The sequence below is a fragment of the Mustela erminea genome, chromosome 6 (assembly GCF_009829155.1).
Source record: "Mustela erminea isolate mMusErm1 chromosome 6, mMusErm1.Pri, whole genome shotgun sequence".
Classification (NCBI taxonomy): Eukaryota; Metazoa; Chordata; class Mammalia; order Carnivora; family Mustelidae; genus Mustela; species Mustela erminea.
In genome coordinates this window covers 34,958,510-34,973,119 of record NC_045619.1, presented here as the reverse complement: position 1 = coordinate 34,973,119, position 14,610 = coordinate 34,958,510, and the positions used below count along the sequence as shown (strand labels likewise).

Here is a 14,610-nt window from a genome sequence, read left to right as displayed (position 1 = left end):
TTTAATTTCCCCCAACTTGGGCTCCTGCCTTCTAGAGCAGGAGCTCTTAACATATGTATGTTAAGAAGACCTTCGGTAAGGGCCTTGCTAGTTTTTGAACACTAGATTACATACGCACTTGTATTCAGTTGGTGTGGTCCTTTATTTGAATAATTCTCAATTATTCTTAAAATAATTCCCAAAGATATTTCAATTACTCTTATTTTTTTATAAAATATGTATATTATTCAAATTGGATACAACTGAATTTTAAGAAGAGAAAACACATTTTTAAGAGATTATAAATGGAAGTATATGCCACATGTCCATAATCCATTATAAATTTTATAAACAAATAAAGGAGCCAGAGAGATGAAAGTAAAAACTAAAATATGATAGTGCTTTATTTTAGGACTCCATTTGCAAAGATTTCAGTAATGTTTCAAGGTGAATATTTGAATACCAGTTCTACTTGGCAGATATCTTTGTATGAATCTCATCATTTTCCAGAAGATAAAGATAAGAAAGGTGTTTCTAGGCTTTAGAAACCAGCTATTTTGGGATCTCTTATAAATTAATATTTGGTATCTTCTATAGGTTGCTTTTGAGTCCCCAATCTAAAATAAGATAACAATTAAATATGCATTTACATTACTCAAAATCACCTCTAAGATAATAAATATTGAGAATTACTTTATAAAATGCTCCCCCACCCTCCAAAAAAGCATGTTTCTAAAGAACAATTGCTTCCTAGATTATGGACCATGAAGAAAAGCATGACATATGTAGGATGCATTATAAATTTATGTCCATAGAAAATGTCCTTTTGTTATTCTTATTCCACAAGCCAAGGTATACTATTTCTTTTCAAAACAGAACAAAATGGAATGACTATTGTGTGACTGAAATCTAAAGAAAAGAATATTACATTTAGGATAAGATGATGTGTAGAAAAAAAAGGGAAGATATTAGGAGACAAAAATATGAGAAAGGGTAATAAAAACTGTATCACAGGATTTCTAATTTTTGCTTATTCCACAATTATTCAGCTCCTACACAGGTTCTCTTTGGAATAGGCACCTATGAAATAAGCACACATAAGATATTGATCCTACCCACAAGGCTTCTTGTTTGGTCAGAAGATTGTGTGGCAGGTCTTATAGTGAATTTTGAACAGTAGTACACCTCATGCAGAACACAGATCTCTCAGTTGTCAATCCATGTCAACAAATATTTCTCCATATAAGAAGTAAAAACAGTATTAATGCAAAAGAATCTACAATTCAGGATCAAGTAAAATGCATTTATTTAAAACTAGAGTCATCTAAATTACCAAAATATAAAAGAACTTCTTTACTCACTTAAAAAGGCCTCTAAGGAAGCAAGATGGCAGAAGAGCAGGAGATGGAAATATCATCAGGTTCCAGGAGTTCAGCTAGGTAGTTATCAAACCATGCTGAACACCTACATACTCAACAGGAAATTAAAAGAGAAGAAGAGCAGCAATTCTAGGTACATAAAATTGACCACTTGCCAGAAGGTAGGACGTGTGGAGAAGTGACTCCAAAGTGATGGGAAGATAGACTGGCGGAGGAGGGGTGGAGGGGCCAGCTCCCAGCAAACAGTGGAGCAGCGGAGCACAAAATTGGAACTTTTAGAAGTTTGCTCCACTGAGGGACATTGTTCCAGAGGCTAAGTAAGAGTGGAGCCTTCAGGAATGCCTGGGTGGCTCAGTGGGTTAAAGCCTCTGCCTTCGGCTCAGGTCATGGTCCCAGGGTCCTGGGATCGAGCCCCGCATCGGGCTCTCTGCTCAGCAGGGAGCCTGCTTCCCTTCCTCTCTCTCTGCCTGCCTCTCTGCCTACTTGTGATCTCTGTCAAATAAATAAATAAAATCTTAAAAAAAAAAAAAAAGAGTGGAGCCTTCATGAGGACAGTGTGATCTCAGTACCTGTGGGGTCACAGAAAGACTGGGGGTGTCTTAGGGTGGCAGAGCTGCCAGGTATCAGAGCAGGGAAGCCAGCTACAGAGAAAGAGCCAAGGAGTGAGCACTCAGCTTGGGGTTACCTTAAACCATTATCCAAGGCACAGTTGGGCCACTGTTCTTCAAGCACATACCCCAAAAGAAGCACAGCTGGAGAGACTGCCTCCTTCCTCCCCTGAGGAGTGGTGTGGGAGTGTGTGGCAGGAATCTGTTGGGTTTGGAGTCTTCAAATGGGGCTATGCACCAGATATAGAAACACTCCATCACAGGCCAGTTGATCAGAGTGTGGCTGGAGACCAGGGAGATGGGAGGGATTGACTGCTATTCTCTGACAGTTCACTGAAGAGTGGGACCCTGAGCTCTTGGCTCCTCTGGGCCATAGACCAGGAGGCCGCCATTTTCATTCCCATCCTCCAGAGCTCTACAGAAAGCATTAAGGGAATAAAAGCTACCAAGAACAAACCGAAGCAGATAACTTAGCTTGGCCCCAGGCAAGGGTGGTGCAGTTCCACCTTGAGCAAAGACATTTGACTCATTGCAACAGGGCCCTCCCTTAGAAGAGCAGCAAGAATATCCAGCCAAGATCAAGTTCACCAATCAATGAGAACTGTGGAACTCCAGAGCTAGGAGAAAGCAACACATAGAATTCATGGCTTTTTTCCCCATCATCCTTTAAACTTTCAAAGTTAAATTTTTTTATTTTATTTTTTCTTTTTCATTTTTTTTAAACTTTTCCTCTTTCTTATTTTAACTTTTTAAAAACTATTTTATCTTACTAATACCTTTTAAAAAATCTTTTTAAATTTTCATTGTTATTGTCATATTTTATCCCTTCATTGTATTTAACCTTATTTTTTGTATACATATAGGTATTTTTCCTTTAGAATTTTGGGATAAAATTTCTTCTAGTAGATTTAAATATATCCTAAATCTAGCACATGGCTTTGTTCTGGTCTCCAGCCTGATCATGTTCTCTGCCTTTTTTTTTTTTTTTTTTTAACTTTTTCCAACCAACTCTTATCTTATCAATTCCGTTTTTTAAAATCTTTTTAAATTTTCATCCTTATAGTCATATTTCATACCTTCATCGTATTTACCCTTATATTTGTATATATGTAAGTTTTTCTATCTTTAAAATTTTGGGAGGTAGCTTCTTCTAAGAGACCAGAATATACCCAAAATCAAGTGGGTAGCTCTGTTCTATCCATCAGATTATATATATATATATATATAGATAGATATATTCCCTCCCATTCCCCCCCCCATTTCATGTCTCTTCTGATGAGGTTAGGGTATATTATCCTGGGGTCTTTGCCACTCTTTTAGTATTTTGTTCTTTTATTAATCTATTCTTTCCTGGATAAAATGACAAGGTGGAAAAACTCACCACAATTAAAAAAAAAAGAAAAGAAAAGAACAAGAGACAGTACCGACAGAGGGACCTAATCAATACAGACATTAGTAATATGTCAGAACTAGAGCAGAATGATAATTATCAAGGTGCTAGCTGGGCTCGAAAAAAGCATGGAAGAAAGTAGACAATCCCTTTCTGGAGAAATAAAATCCCTTTCTGGAGAAAGAACTAAAATCTATCCAATTTGAAATTTTAAAAAGCTATTAATGAAGTGCAATTAATAAAAAGGAGGCTCTTACTATTAAGATAAATCAGGCAGAAGAGTTAGTGGTATAGAAGATCAAATGATGGAGAATAATGAAGCTGAGTAAAAGAGATAAACAACTATTGGACCATGAGGGGAGAATTTGAGAGAAAGTGATACCACAGATAAAACAGTTTTAGAATAATTGAGATCCCAGAAAAAGAAAGAAAGAGGGGAGAAGAAGGTATATTGGAGCAAATTATTGTAAAGAATTTCCCTAATATGTCAAAGGGAACAAGCATCAAAATCCAGGAGGCACAGAGAATGCCCCTCAAAATCAATAATAGGTCCACACCGCATCATCTAATAGTAAAACCTATAAGTCTCAGTGACAGAGAAATGCCTGAAAGCAGCTCAGGAAAACAGGCTGTAACATACAATGGTAGAAATATTAGATTGGCACCAGACCTATCCATAGAGTTCTAGGAGGCCAGAAAGGACTAGCAGGATATATTCAGAGTCCTAAACAAGAAAAATATGCACCCAAGAATACTATACCCAACTAAGCTATCATTGAAAATAGGAGAGATAAAAAGCTTATAGGACAAAGAAAAAGTAAAAGAATTTGCAAACACCAAACTAGCTGTACATGAAATACTGAAAGGAGTCCTCTGAATAGAGAGAAGACATAAAAGAAACAGACCAGAAAGGAACAGAGACGGTCACATTATGGGCAATACAATGGCACTAAATTCATATCTCTCAATAGTTACCCTGAATGTATATGGACTAAATTTGGCAATGAAAAGACACAGGGTAACAGAATGGATTAAAAAACAAGAACCATCAATATTCTCTCTACAAGAAACTCATTTTAGACCCAAAGATGACTCCAGATTGCAAGTGAGAGGGTAGAAAACAATTTACCATGCTAATGGCCATCAAAGGAAAGCTGTGGTGGCAATCCTTATATCAGATAAATTAGATTCTGAGCCAAAGAGTAATAAGAGATGAGGACAGACTATATTATACTCACAGGGTCTATCCAACAAAAATATATAAAAATTTTAAATATCTATGTGCCTAACATAGGAGCAGCCAACAATATAAACCAATTAACAAAATCAAAGAAACATTGACAATAATACAATAATAGTAGGGGACTTAAAAAACCCCCTTACTGAAATGGGCAGATCATCCAAGCAAAAGATCAACAAGGAAGCAAAGGCCTTAAATGACACACTGGACCAGATGGCAGATATATCCAAAACATTCCATCCCAAAGCAACAGAATGCACATTGTTCTGTAGTGCACATGGAACATTCTCCAGAATAGATCACACCCTGGGACAAAAATAAGTTCTCAACCAATACCAAAAGATTGGGATCATTACCTGCCTATTTGCAGACCACAATGCTTTGAAGCTAGAACTCAATCACAACAGGAAATTTGGAAAGAACCCAAATACATGGAAGCTAAAGAGCATACTACTAACGAATGAATGGGACAACCAGGAAATTAAAGAAGAATTGAAAAAAATTCATGGAGCGGGTTCCATGGTGTAATGGTTAGCACTCTGGACTCTGAAAAAAATTCATGGAAACAAATGATAATGAAAACACAGCTGTTCACAATCTGTAGGACACAGCCAAGGCAGTCCAGAGAGGAAAATATATAGTGATACAAGCCTTTCTTAAAAAACAAGGTCTCAAGTCACAACTGACCCTACATCTAAAGGAGCTAGAGAAAGAACAGGAAACAAAGCCTAAACCCAGCAGAAGAAGAGAAATAATAAATATCAGAGTAGAAATCAATGAAATAGAAACCCAAAAAATGGTAGAACAAATTAATGAAACTAGGAGCTGGTTCTCTGAAAAAATTAGTTAGATTGATAACCCCCTGGTCACACTTATGAATAAGAGAAGATAAAAAACCCAAATAAATAAAATCATGAATGATAGAGGAGATATCACAACCAATACCAGGAAATACACATAATTATAAGAACATATGATGAGCAACTATATGCCAGCAAATTTGACAATCTGGAAGAAATAGATGCATTCCTAGAGACATATAAACTACAACACTGAACCAGGAAGAAATAGAAAATCTGAACAGACCCATAACCAGTAAGGGGATTGAAGCAGTCATCAAAAATCTAACAAAAAACAAGACCCCAGGGCCATATGGCTTCCCATGGGGAACTCTGCCAAGCATTTAAAGAAGAATTAATTCCTATTTTTCTGGAAACTGTTCCAAAAAATAGAAATGGAAGGAAAACTTCCAAATACATTTTATGAGGTCAGCAATACCTTGATCCCAAAACCAGACAAAGACCCCACCAAAAAAGAGAATTACAGAACAATATCCTTGGTGAACACAGATGCAAAAATTTTCACCAAAATACTAGGCAATAGGATCCAACAGATCATTAAAAGGATTATTTACCATGACCAAGTGGGATTTATGCCAGGGCTGCAAGGTTGGTTCAACATTTGCAAATCAATTTGATACAATACATTAATAAGAGAAAGAACAAGAATGATATGATAGCCTCAATAGATGCTGAAAAAGGATTTGAAAAGTAGAGCATCCATTCTAGATCAAAACTCTTTACAGTGTAGGGATAGAGGCTACATGACTCTGTATCATCAAAGCCATCTATATAAAACTCACAGTAAATGTCATTCTCAATGAAGAAAAATGGAGAGCTTTTCTGCTAAGGTCAGGAACATAGCAGGGATGTCCATTATCACCACTGCTATTCAACTTAGTACTAGAAGTACTAGCCTCATCAATCAGACAACAAAAATTAATTAAATGCAACCAAATCAGCAATGAATTCATTAAACTCTCTTTGCAGATGATGATACTTTACGTGGAAAACCCATAGGAATCTACTTTAAAACTGCTAAAACTTATACAGAAATATGGGTAATTGGGTGATAGCCAATGAGGAGGGCATGTGATGTGATGAGCACTAGGTATTCTATGCAACTGATAAATTATTGAACACTACATCTGAAACCAGTGGTATGCTAGTCGGCTATTTAAATACAAATTTTAAAAAATACATACTTGAGGTGCTTTTATGTATAACATCAACGTTGGAAAACACCCAAAAGTACTGCTTTTAATAATTAAAACTCTTTATTGCTACGTCACATATATTTGTAAATTATAAAACAAAATTATATAGAGAATAAATAAAAATAGTTCACATACATGACCACTCAAAATAGCATTGACGATATAACATCTTGAGAAATATAAGCAGTTAGAGTAAAAGAAAATTAGCTTTTAAGTAAAGTATGTCTTTCGGTAATACTGAAAGAAAGTCCAAACTTCTGTGAAGACAAAGAAAGTCCCATAGTTCTTAGTGTGGTCCAGGAAGTGCAATAGAGTTTAGGCATGGGGAGTCAAACACGAAGGAGGTTTGTGCTGTGTCTAGCAAGTGAAGATGGAAGAACTCAGTCTGGGGAGGACAAACCTTACATCCACTGGCCACCATGACCCGCAGATACATGTTGAAGTAGAGCAACAATGCTTGGCAGGTGGGAGGCCAGAGTGGAGGGGAGGCAACAGCACCACTTTAAGCCCCAGACCTACTCCCAGGCCAAGGGGCAGCAGGGCTTGGCTCTTGGTCTCCAAGCAGGTTCAGAAAAGCTCCTTGTGATTTAACAAAAGTCATCATGTCTTCTAGGGCCTGCAGGTCTTTGAGCATCTCCATCATCTGCTCTTCTTGCTGGGATCTTTTGGCTCTTTCTTCCTCCAGGTCTCGACACAGAGAATGGAGTTCCTTTATCAGCATCACACTGGTCATCTTCGCCTTTCTGTAAGAGTCTGCAAGGCTGGGGATATCGAATGACTCTTTCTCCAGTTTGGCATTTTCTATAGATGATTCAATTGCTGCATGCTCCTTCTCAGCTACAAAAACCTTGTCAATGAGGTGGCATTTCTCCTCGATCCCTGCAGCCAGTGCTTCTGCTCTCACGGTTCTTGTAGGAGTAACTTCTAACAGACTGAACAAGTCGGCATAGAAAGAGGAGGCCCACCAAGAAGCCAATGACAGGCGGACACAGCAGTGTCTCCCACTGGAGGCTGTGGAACATCAGCCAAGGACTCGAGTCACTTGGCAGCAGCTTCGCCATCATCTCATCCAACTTCCCAAGGATCAGTTCAAAGCCATGCTCCAGAGAGCTTGGCAGCTGCTCCATGGTACTGCTCGACCACAGGACAAGTGATGGTCACCGTGGATCCGGTAGTCACAACACACCCTCAACATTCTGTCTGGAACCCAATCAGCAACTGGCATTCTGGTGTAGTCAGATACATGGCAGGGTTGGGAGGGGGGAGTTTTGTATGCTTGCCTCCATGACTAATATTCTTTATTCCCCCTCTTTCTTATTTTTATCAGTGTAAAACTAAAATACAGTGCTATGTGCCAAAAATACATTAGATGTGACAAATAGTAGACTAGAGGAAGCATAAGGATCAGTGATCAGAAAGAATGATGGAAAAGAATCAAGCTGAAGAGTAGTGAGATAAAATTATGATCAAAATTAAATAAAATTTGAGAATTCAGTGACACGATCAATTGTAATAATATTTGCATTATAGGGATTCCAGAAGGAGAAAGAAAAAGTGGAGAGAATTTGCTCAGGCTGGAGACTAGAACAAAGCCCTGTTTAGATTTAGGGTATATTTTGATCTATTAGAAGAAGATGTACCCCAAAGTTTTTAAGAAGAAAAAAACCCTATATGTATCCAAAAAATAAAGTTAGATAGAATGAAGGATAGAAATAGGATAAATAGGATAAAATAGGACTATAATAATGAAGGTTCAAAAAGATTATAAGGAAAGGTATTGTTAAGATAAACCAGTTAAAAAACGTTAAAGGAAGAGAGAGTAAAAGTTAAATAAAAAATAAAGTTAGATAGAATGAAGGATAAAATAGGATAAATAGAATAAAAAGGACTATAATAATGGAGATTCAGAAAGTTTTTATTTATGGAAAATATGGAAAGATATTGTTAAGAAAAACTAAAAAACATTATATTATCAAAGCCATCTATGAAAAACCTACAGTAAATGTCATTCTCAATGGAGAAAAATGGAGACCTTTTCTGCTAAGGTCAGGAGCATGGCAGAAATGTCCATTATCACCACTACTATTCAACATAGTACTATAAGTCCTAGCCTCAGCATTCAGACAATAAAAAGAAATTAAAGACATCCAAATCAGCAAAGAAGTAGTCAAACTCTCACTCTTTGCAGATGATATGATACTATATGTGGAAAACCCAAAAGATTCCACTCCAAATCTGCTAAAACTTATACAGGAATTCAGTAAACTGTCAGGGTATAAATTCAATGCACAGAAATCAGTTGCATTTCTATATACCAACAAGAAGACAGAAGAAAGAGAAATTAAGAAGTTGATCGCATTTATAATTGCACCCAAAACCATAAGATACCTAGGAATAAACCTAACCAAAGAGGCTAAGAATCTATACTCAGAAAACTATAAAGTACTCATGAAAGAAATTGAGGAAGACACAAAAAAACGGAAAAACATTCCCTGCTCATGGATTGGAAGCACAAATATTGTGAAAATCGATGCTACCTAAAGCAATACACATTTAACACAATCCCTATCAAAATACCACCAATTTTTTTCAAATAAATGGAACAAATAATCCTAAAATGTATATGGAACCAGAAAAAACCCTGAATAGCCAGAGGAATGTTGAAAAAGAAAGCGAAAGCTGGTAGCATCACAATTCCAGAATTCAAGCTCTATTACAAAGCTGTCATCATCATGCTCATATGGTACTGGCACAAAAACAGACACATAGATCAAGTAACAGAAGAGATATCCCAGAAATAGACCCTCAACTCTATGCTCGACTAATCTTTGACAAAGCAGGAAAGAATGTCCAATAGAAAAAGTCTCTTCAACAAATGGTGTTGGGAAAATTGGACAGCCGCATGCAGAAGAATGAAACTGGACCATTTCCTTACTCCACACACAAAATACACTCCAAATGGATGAAAGATTCAAAATGGATGAGACAGGAATCCATCAAAACCCTTGAAGAGAACACGGGCAGCAACATCTTCAACCCCAGCCACAGCAACTTCTTCCTAGAAACATCGCCAAAAGCAAGGGAAGCAAGGGGAAAAATGAACTGTTGGGACTTTATCAAGATCAAGAGCTTTGGCACATCAAAGGAAACAGTCAACAAAATCAAAAGACAACTGGCAGAACAGGAGAAGATATTCACAAATGGCGTATCAGATAAAGGGTTAGTATCCAAAATCTATAAAGAACTTATCAAACTCAACACGCAAAGAACAAATAACCCAATCAAGAAATGGGCAGAGGACATGAACAGATTTTTTTTTTTTTTAGATTTGATTTATTTATTTGACAGAAATCACAAGTAGGCAGAGGCAGGCAGAGAGAGAGGCGGAAGCAGGCTCCCAGCTTAGCAGAGAGCCTGTTGCAGGGCTTGATCCCAGGACCCTGGGATCATGACCTGAGCCGAAGGCAGAGGCTTTAACACACTGAGCCACCCAGGCACCCCTGAACAGACATTTCTGGAAAGAAGACATCCAGATGGCCAACAGACACATGAAAAAGTGCTCCACATTACTTGGCATCAGGGAAATACAAATCAAAACCACAATGAGATACCACATCACACCAGCCAGAATGGCTAAAATTAACAAGTTAGGAAATGACAGATGCTGGCAAGGATGCAGAGAAAGGGGAGCCCTCCTACACTGTTGGTGAGAATTCAAGCTGGTGCAACCACTCTGGAAAACAGCATGGGCATTCCTCAAAAAGTTTGGAAATAGAGCTACCTTAGGACCCAGCAATTGCACTACTGGGTATTTACCCTAAAGATAAAAATGTAGTGATTTGAAGGGGCATGTGCACCCAAATATTTATAGCAGCAATGTCCACGATAGCCAAACTATGGATTTCCACCAAACCTAGATGTCCATCAACAGATGAATGGATAAAGATTATATATATATATATATATATATATATATATATACACACACACACACACACACATAAAATATGTATTTATATATGTTAATATATTTTAATATGTGTTATATATATTTTTATATGTTTATGTATAAACATATATATGCACACACACTATATATGCACATATATGTGTGTGTGAGTGTGTGCATATATATGAACACACACACAGTGGGATACTATGCAGCCATCAAAATACCCTGAAATCTTGCCATTTGCAACAACATGGATAGAACTAGAGGTTATGATGCTAAGTGAAGTAAGTCAATCAGAAAAAGATAATTATCATATGAACTCTCTGGTATGAAGAATTTGAGAGACGGGTGGGGGCGTTGTGGGAGGTAGGGAAGGAAAAAATGAAACAAAATGGGATCAGGAGGGTGACAAACCAGATTCTTAATATCATGAAACAAACTGAGGGTTGCTAGGGGGTTGGTTGGTGATAGGGTAGGGTAGCTGGATTATGGACATAGGTGAGGGTACATGCTATGGTGAGAGCTGTGAAATGTATAAACCTGATGATTCACAGACCTGTACCCCCAGCAAATATTACATTATATGTTAATTTAAAAAATAAATAAAAATGTAAAAATAAAAGCCTTCTAAAAATATAAATATAAAAATTTCAAATGGAAAGCTCAATAAATAAAATCTTCTATTTATTTATTTATTTATTTACTCATTCATTCACTCATTCATTCTGGTGAAGAACTACTTTTAATCCATCTCCCTGACTTACTAATTAACTTTATTCATGCCCTTTCTGATATACTGATGTTCCTTCAGGGTCTCAAGCAGACCCATAAAAATGGTCCACCAACCTATCCACAAATTCTGCTGCCTTAAAGTTCACCTAAATGTCATGAAGAGACTGTTGTGTGTGTTCTGCAAGCTCTTATATTAGTTGAACTTGTTATTTTAATCACATAATGTAATCAAGTACTACATAAGCTGAAAGAAAAATGTTATTTCTACGGTAACTGAAGCCAATGTTTTGGAAATGTTTAATAAAATGAGCTAATGTAAAAAATGCTATCTAATAAAGTGGGTGAGGCAACAGTAAAAATTTGAGAAAAATTGGGACGCCTGGGTGGCTCAGTTGGTTAAGCAGCTGCCTTCGGCTCAGGTCATGATCCCAGGGTCCTGGGATCGAGTCCCACATCGGGCTCCTTGCTCGGCAGGGAGCCTGCTTCTCCCTCTGCCTCTGCCTGCCTCTCTGTCTGCCTGTGCTCGCTTGCGCTCTCTCCCTCTGTCTCTGAAAAATAAATAAAATCTTTAAAAAAAAAAGAATTTGAGAAAAATAAAATATTTAAATAATTTCACATATGCTTTCTTCAGCAGCATATAGATTAAAACTGGAACAATTCAAAGAAGAGAATGGCCCTGTACATGGATGACACACAAATTTATGATGTGTTCCATTAAAAAAATGTAATTCTTTGTGCAAGTTGTTTTATAAGTTCCTGAGTCCACTGTGAAGAAATTAGAGTACAGTGTGGGTACAGCTTTCATGACAAAGATGATAATTTTTTTTATTACAAAGATGACAGACAATTATATAAAAACAACAACAACAAAAAAAACAAACTTTGACCTTTAAGAAACAATTGATAAAAGATAATGCATATTTGAGATTTACAAACTTGATCATGAATCCTTTATCCCTTATCTTTTCAAAATTAATCATTTTTCATTCTAATAGTGTCAGAGAAGAGTATAGATACAGAATGTGACATTACATACATAAAATGTAGAGGAGGAATAAAAGTTTAGTGTTTTTATATGTTTGAACCTAAGCAACCATCAGCTTAGTACCTGGATGTATATGGGAAACCACTAGTAACCACAAATCAAAAACCTGTAATAGGTACAGAAAAAATTAAGAGAAAGGAGTCCAAGCATAACAGTAAAGAAAACCATGAAGGAATGAGAGCAAGGAAAAAAAAATAAATAACAGAGAAGCCTATAAAAACAACTAGGAAATAAGTAACAAAAATGGCAATAAGTACACAGCTATCAATTAATTTAAGTGGAAATGGAGAAAATGCTCCTAGCAAAAGCCATAGTGTTACTGAGGGGATTAAAACACAGGCACATGCACACATATTCACTAAAGACCCATTTATATGCTGCCTACAGGAGACCCACTTCAGACCTAAAGACACATACAGACTAGAAGTGAAAGGGTGGAAAACCCTACCAGGCAAATGAAAAGAAAAAAAAAAAAAAAAAGAACTGGAGGGACACCTGGGTGGCTCAGTTGGTTAAGCAGCTGCCTTCGGCTCAGGTCATGATCCCAGCGTCCTGATCCCAGCGTCCTGGGATTGAGTCCCGCATCGGGCTCCTTGCTCAGCGGGGAGCCTGCTTCTCCCTCTGCCTCTGCCTGCCATTCTGTCTGCCTGTGCTCGATCTCTCCCCCTCTCTCTCTCTCTGATAAATAAATAAAATCTTTAAAAAAAAAAAAAAAAGAAAAGAACTGGAGTTGCACTTCTACATCAGACAAAATAGACTTTAAAACAAAGACTCTATCAATAGACAAAGAAAGACACTATACAGTGATGAAGGGATTAATCCAATAAGAATAAGAATATATCATTGCAAATATCCATGCACCAACACAAGAGGACCTAAACACATAAAGCAAGTAGTAACAGGCATAAAGGGAGAAAATAATAGTAATACAATAATAGTAGCAGACATTAGCACCCCATTTACACAATGGACAGATCATTCAGACAAAAAAGAAGTGAAAAACAATGGATTATAATTACATATAGGACCAGAAAAACCTAGCAGAGAACATTCCATCCAAATACAGCAGAATACATACTCCAAGTGCCCATGCAACAGTCTCCAGGACATATCTCATAGAGGCCAGAAGAAGTCTCAATAAATTCTTTTTTTTTTTTTTTTTTTTTAAGAAAGTGGATCTTATCCTGCAGTCGGGGTTGGGGTGGGTGAGGTTTTTTTTTTAATGATTTTATTTATTTATTTGACAGAGAGAGATCACAAGTAGGCAGAGAGGCAGACAGAGAGAGGGGGAAGCAGGCTCCCCGCTGAGCAGAGAACCCAATGTGGGGCTCAATCCCAGGACCCTGAGATCATGACCTGAGCTGAAGGCAGAGACTTAACCCACTGAGCCACCCAGGCACCCTTTAATAAATTCTTAATAAAATTGCAATCATAACAATAATCTTTTCCAACCACAATGGAATGAAATTAGAATTACAAGAAAAAAATCTGGAAAAGCAGACATGAAGACTAAACAGCACGTTACTGAATAAAAGGGTCAACTAAAATTAAAGAGGAAATAAAAATATACATTGAGACAAATGAAAATAGTCCTAAATCCTTGGAGATAGCAAAAGCATTTCTAACAGGGAAGTTTAGACCTACCTCAAGAAGAAAAATCTCAAAGAATTAAACTTTACACCTAAAGGAGCTAGAAAAACAGCAAAACCCAAAACTAGAAGGAGGGCAATAAGAAAGATTAGACTGAAGAGACAAAAGAAAAGAAAAAAAAAAAAGCAAAAAACAAAAAACCAAAGATTAATAAAATGGTTGATTTCTTGAAAAGATAAAATGGACAAACATTTACCTGATCATACAAGAAAAGTAAATCAATAAAATCAGCAATGGAGAAGAAATAACCACCAATACCACAGAGATACAAAGGATCATAAAAGATTATAAAAAATTAGCTGGTAACAAATGTGAAAACTTTGAAGAAGTGGATAAATTCCTAGAAATACATTTTTTCTTTAAAAAATTTATTAGAGAGAGAAAGAACAAGCAGGGGGAGAAAGGAGGGAGAAGCAGACTCCCCACTGAGCAGGGAGCCTGATGCAGGGCTTGATCTCTAGACCTTGGGATCATGGCGTGAGCTGAAAGCAATGCTTAACTGACTAAGCCACACAAGCATCCCAAAACATCATCTTCTAAAACTGAAGCAGGAATAGAAAATTTGAACAATTATTAGTA

The 14,610-nt window shown here is 37.0% G+C and overlaps 1 non-coding gene and 1 pseudogene across 1 annotated transcript; one reads left to right on the top strand and one right to left on the bottom strand.

The window, feature by feature from the left end:
* Nucleotides 1-6,980: 6,980 nt before the first annotated feature.
* LOC116592349 lies at nt 6,981-7,779 on the bottom strand (annotated as a pseudogene).
* A 4,175-nt stretch (nt 7,780-11,954) lies between these two features.
* Nucleotides 11,955-12,057, top strand: LOC116594614. Its single transcript, XR_004287321.1, has one exon. It is a non-coding gene; the product is annotated as a U6 spliceosomal RNA (small nuclear RNA).
* Nucleotides 12,058-14,610: the final 2,553 nt, after the last annotated feature.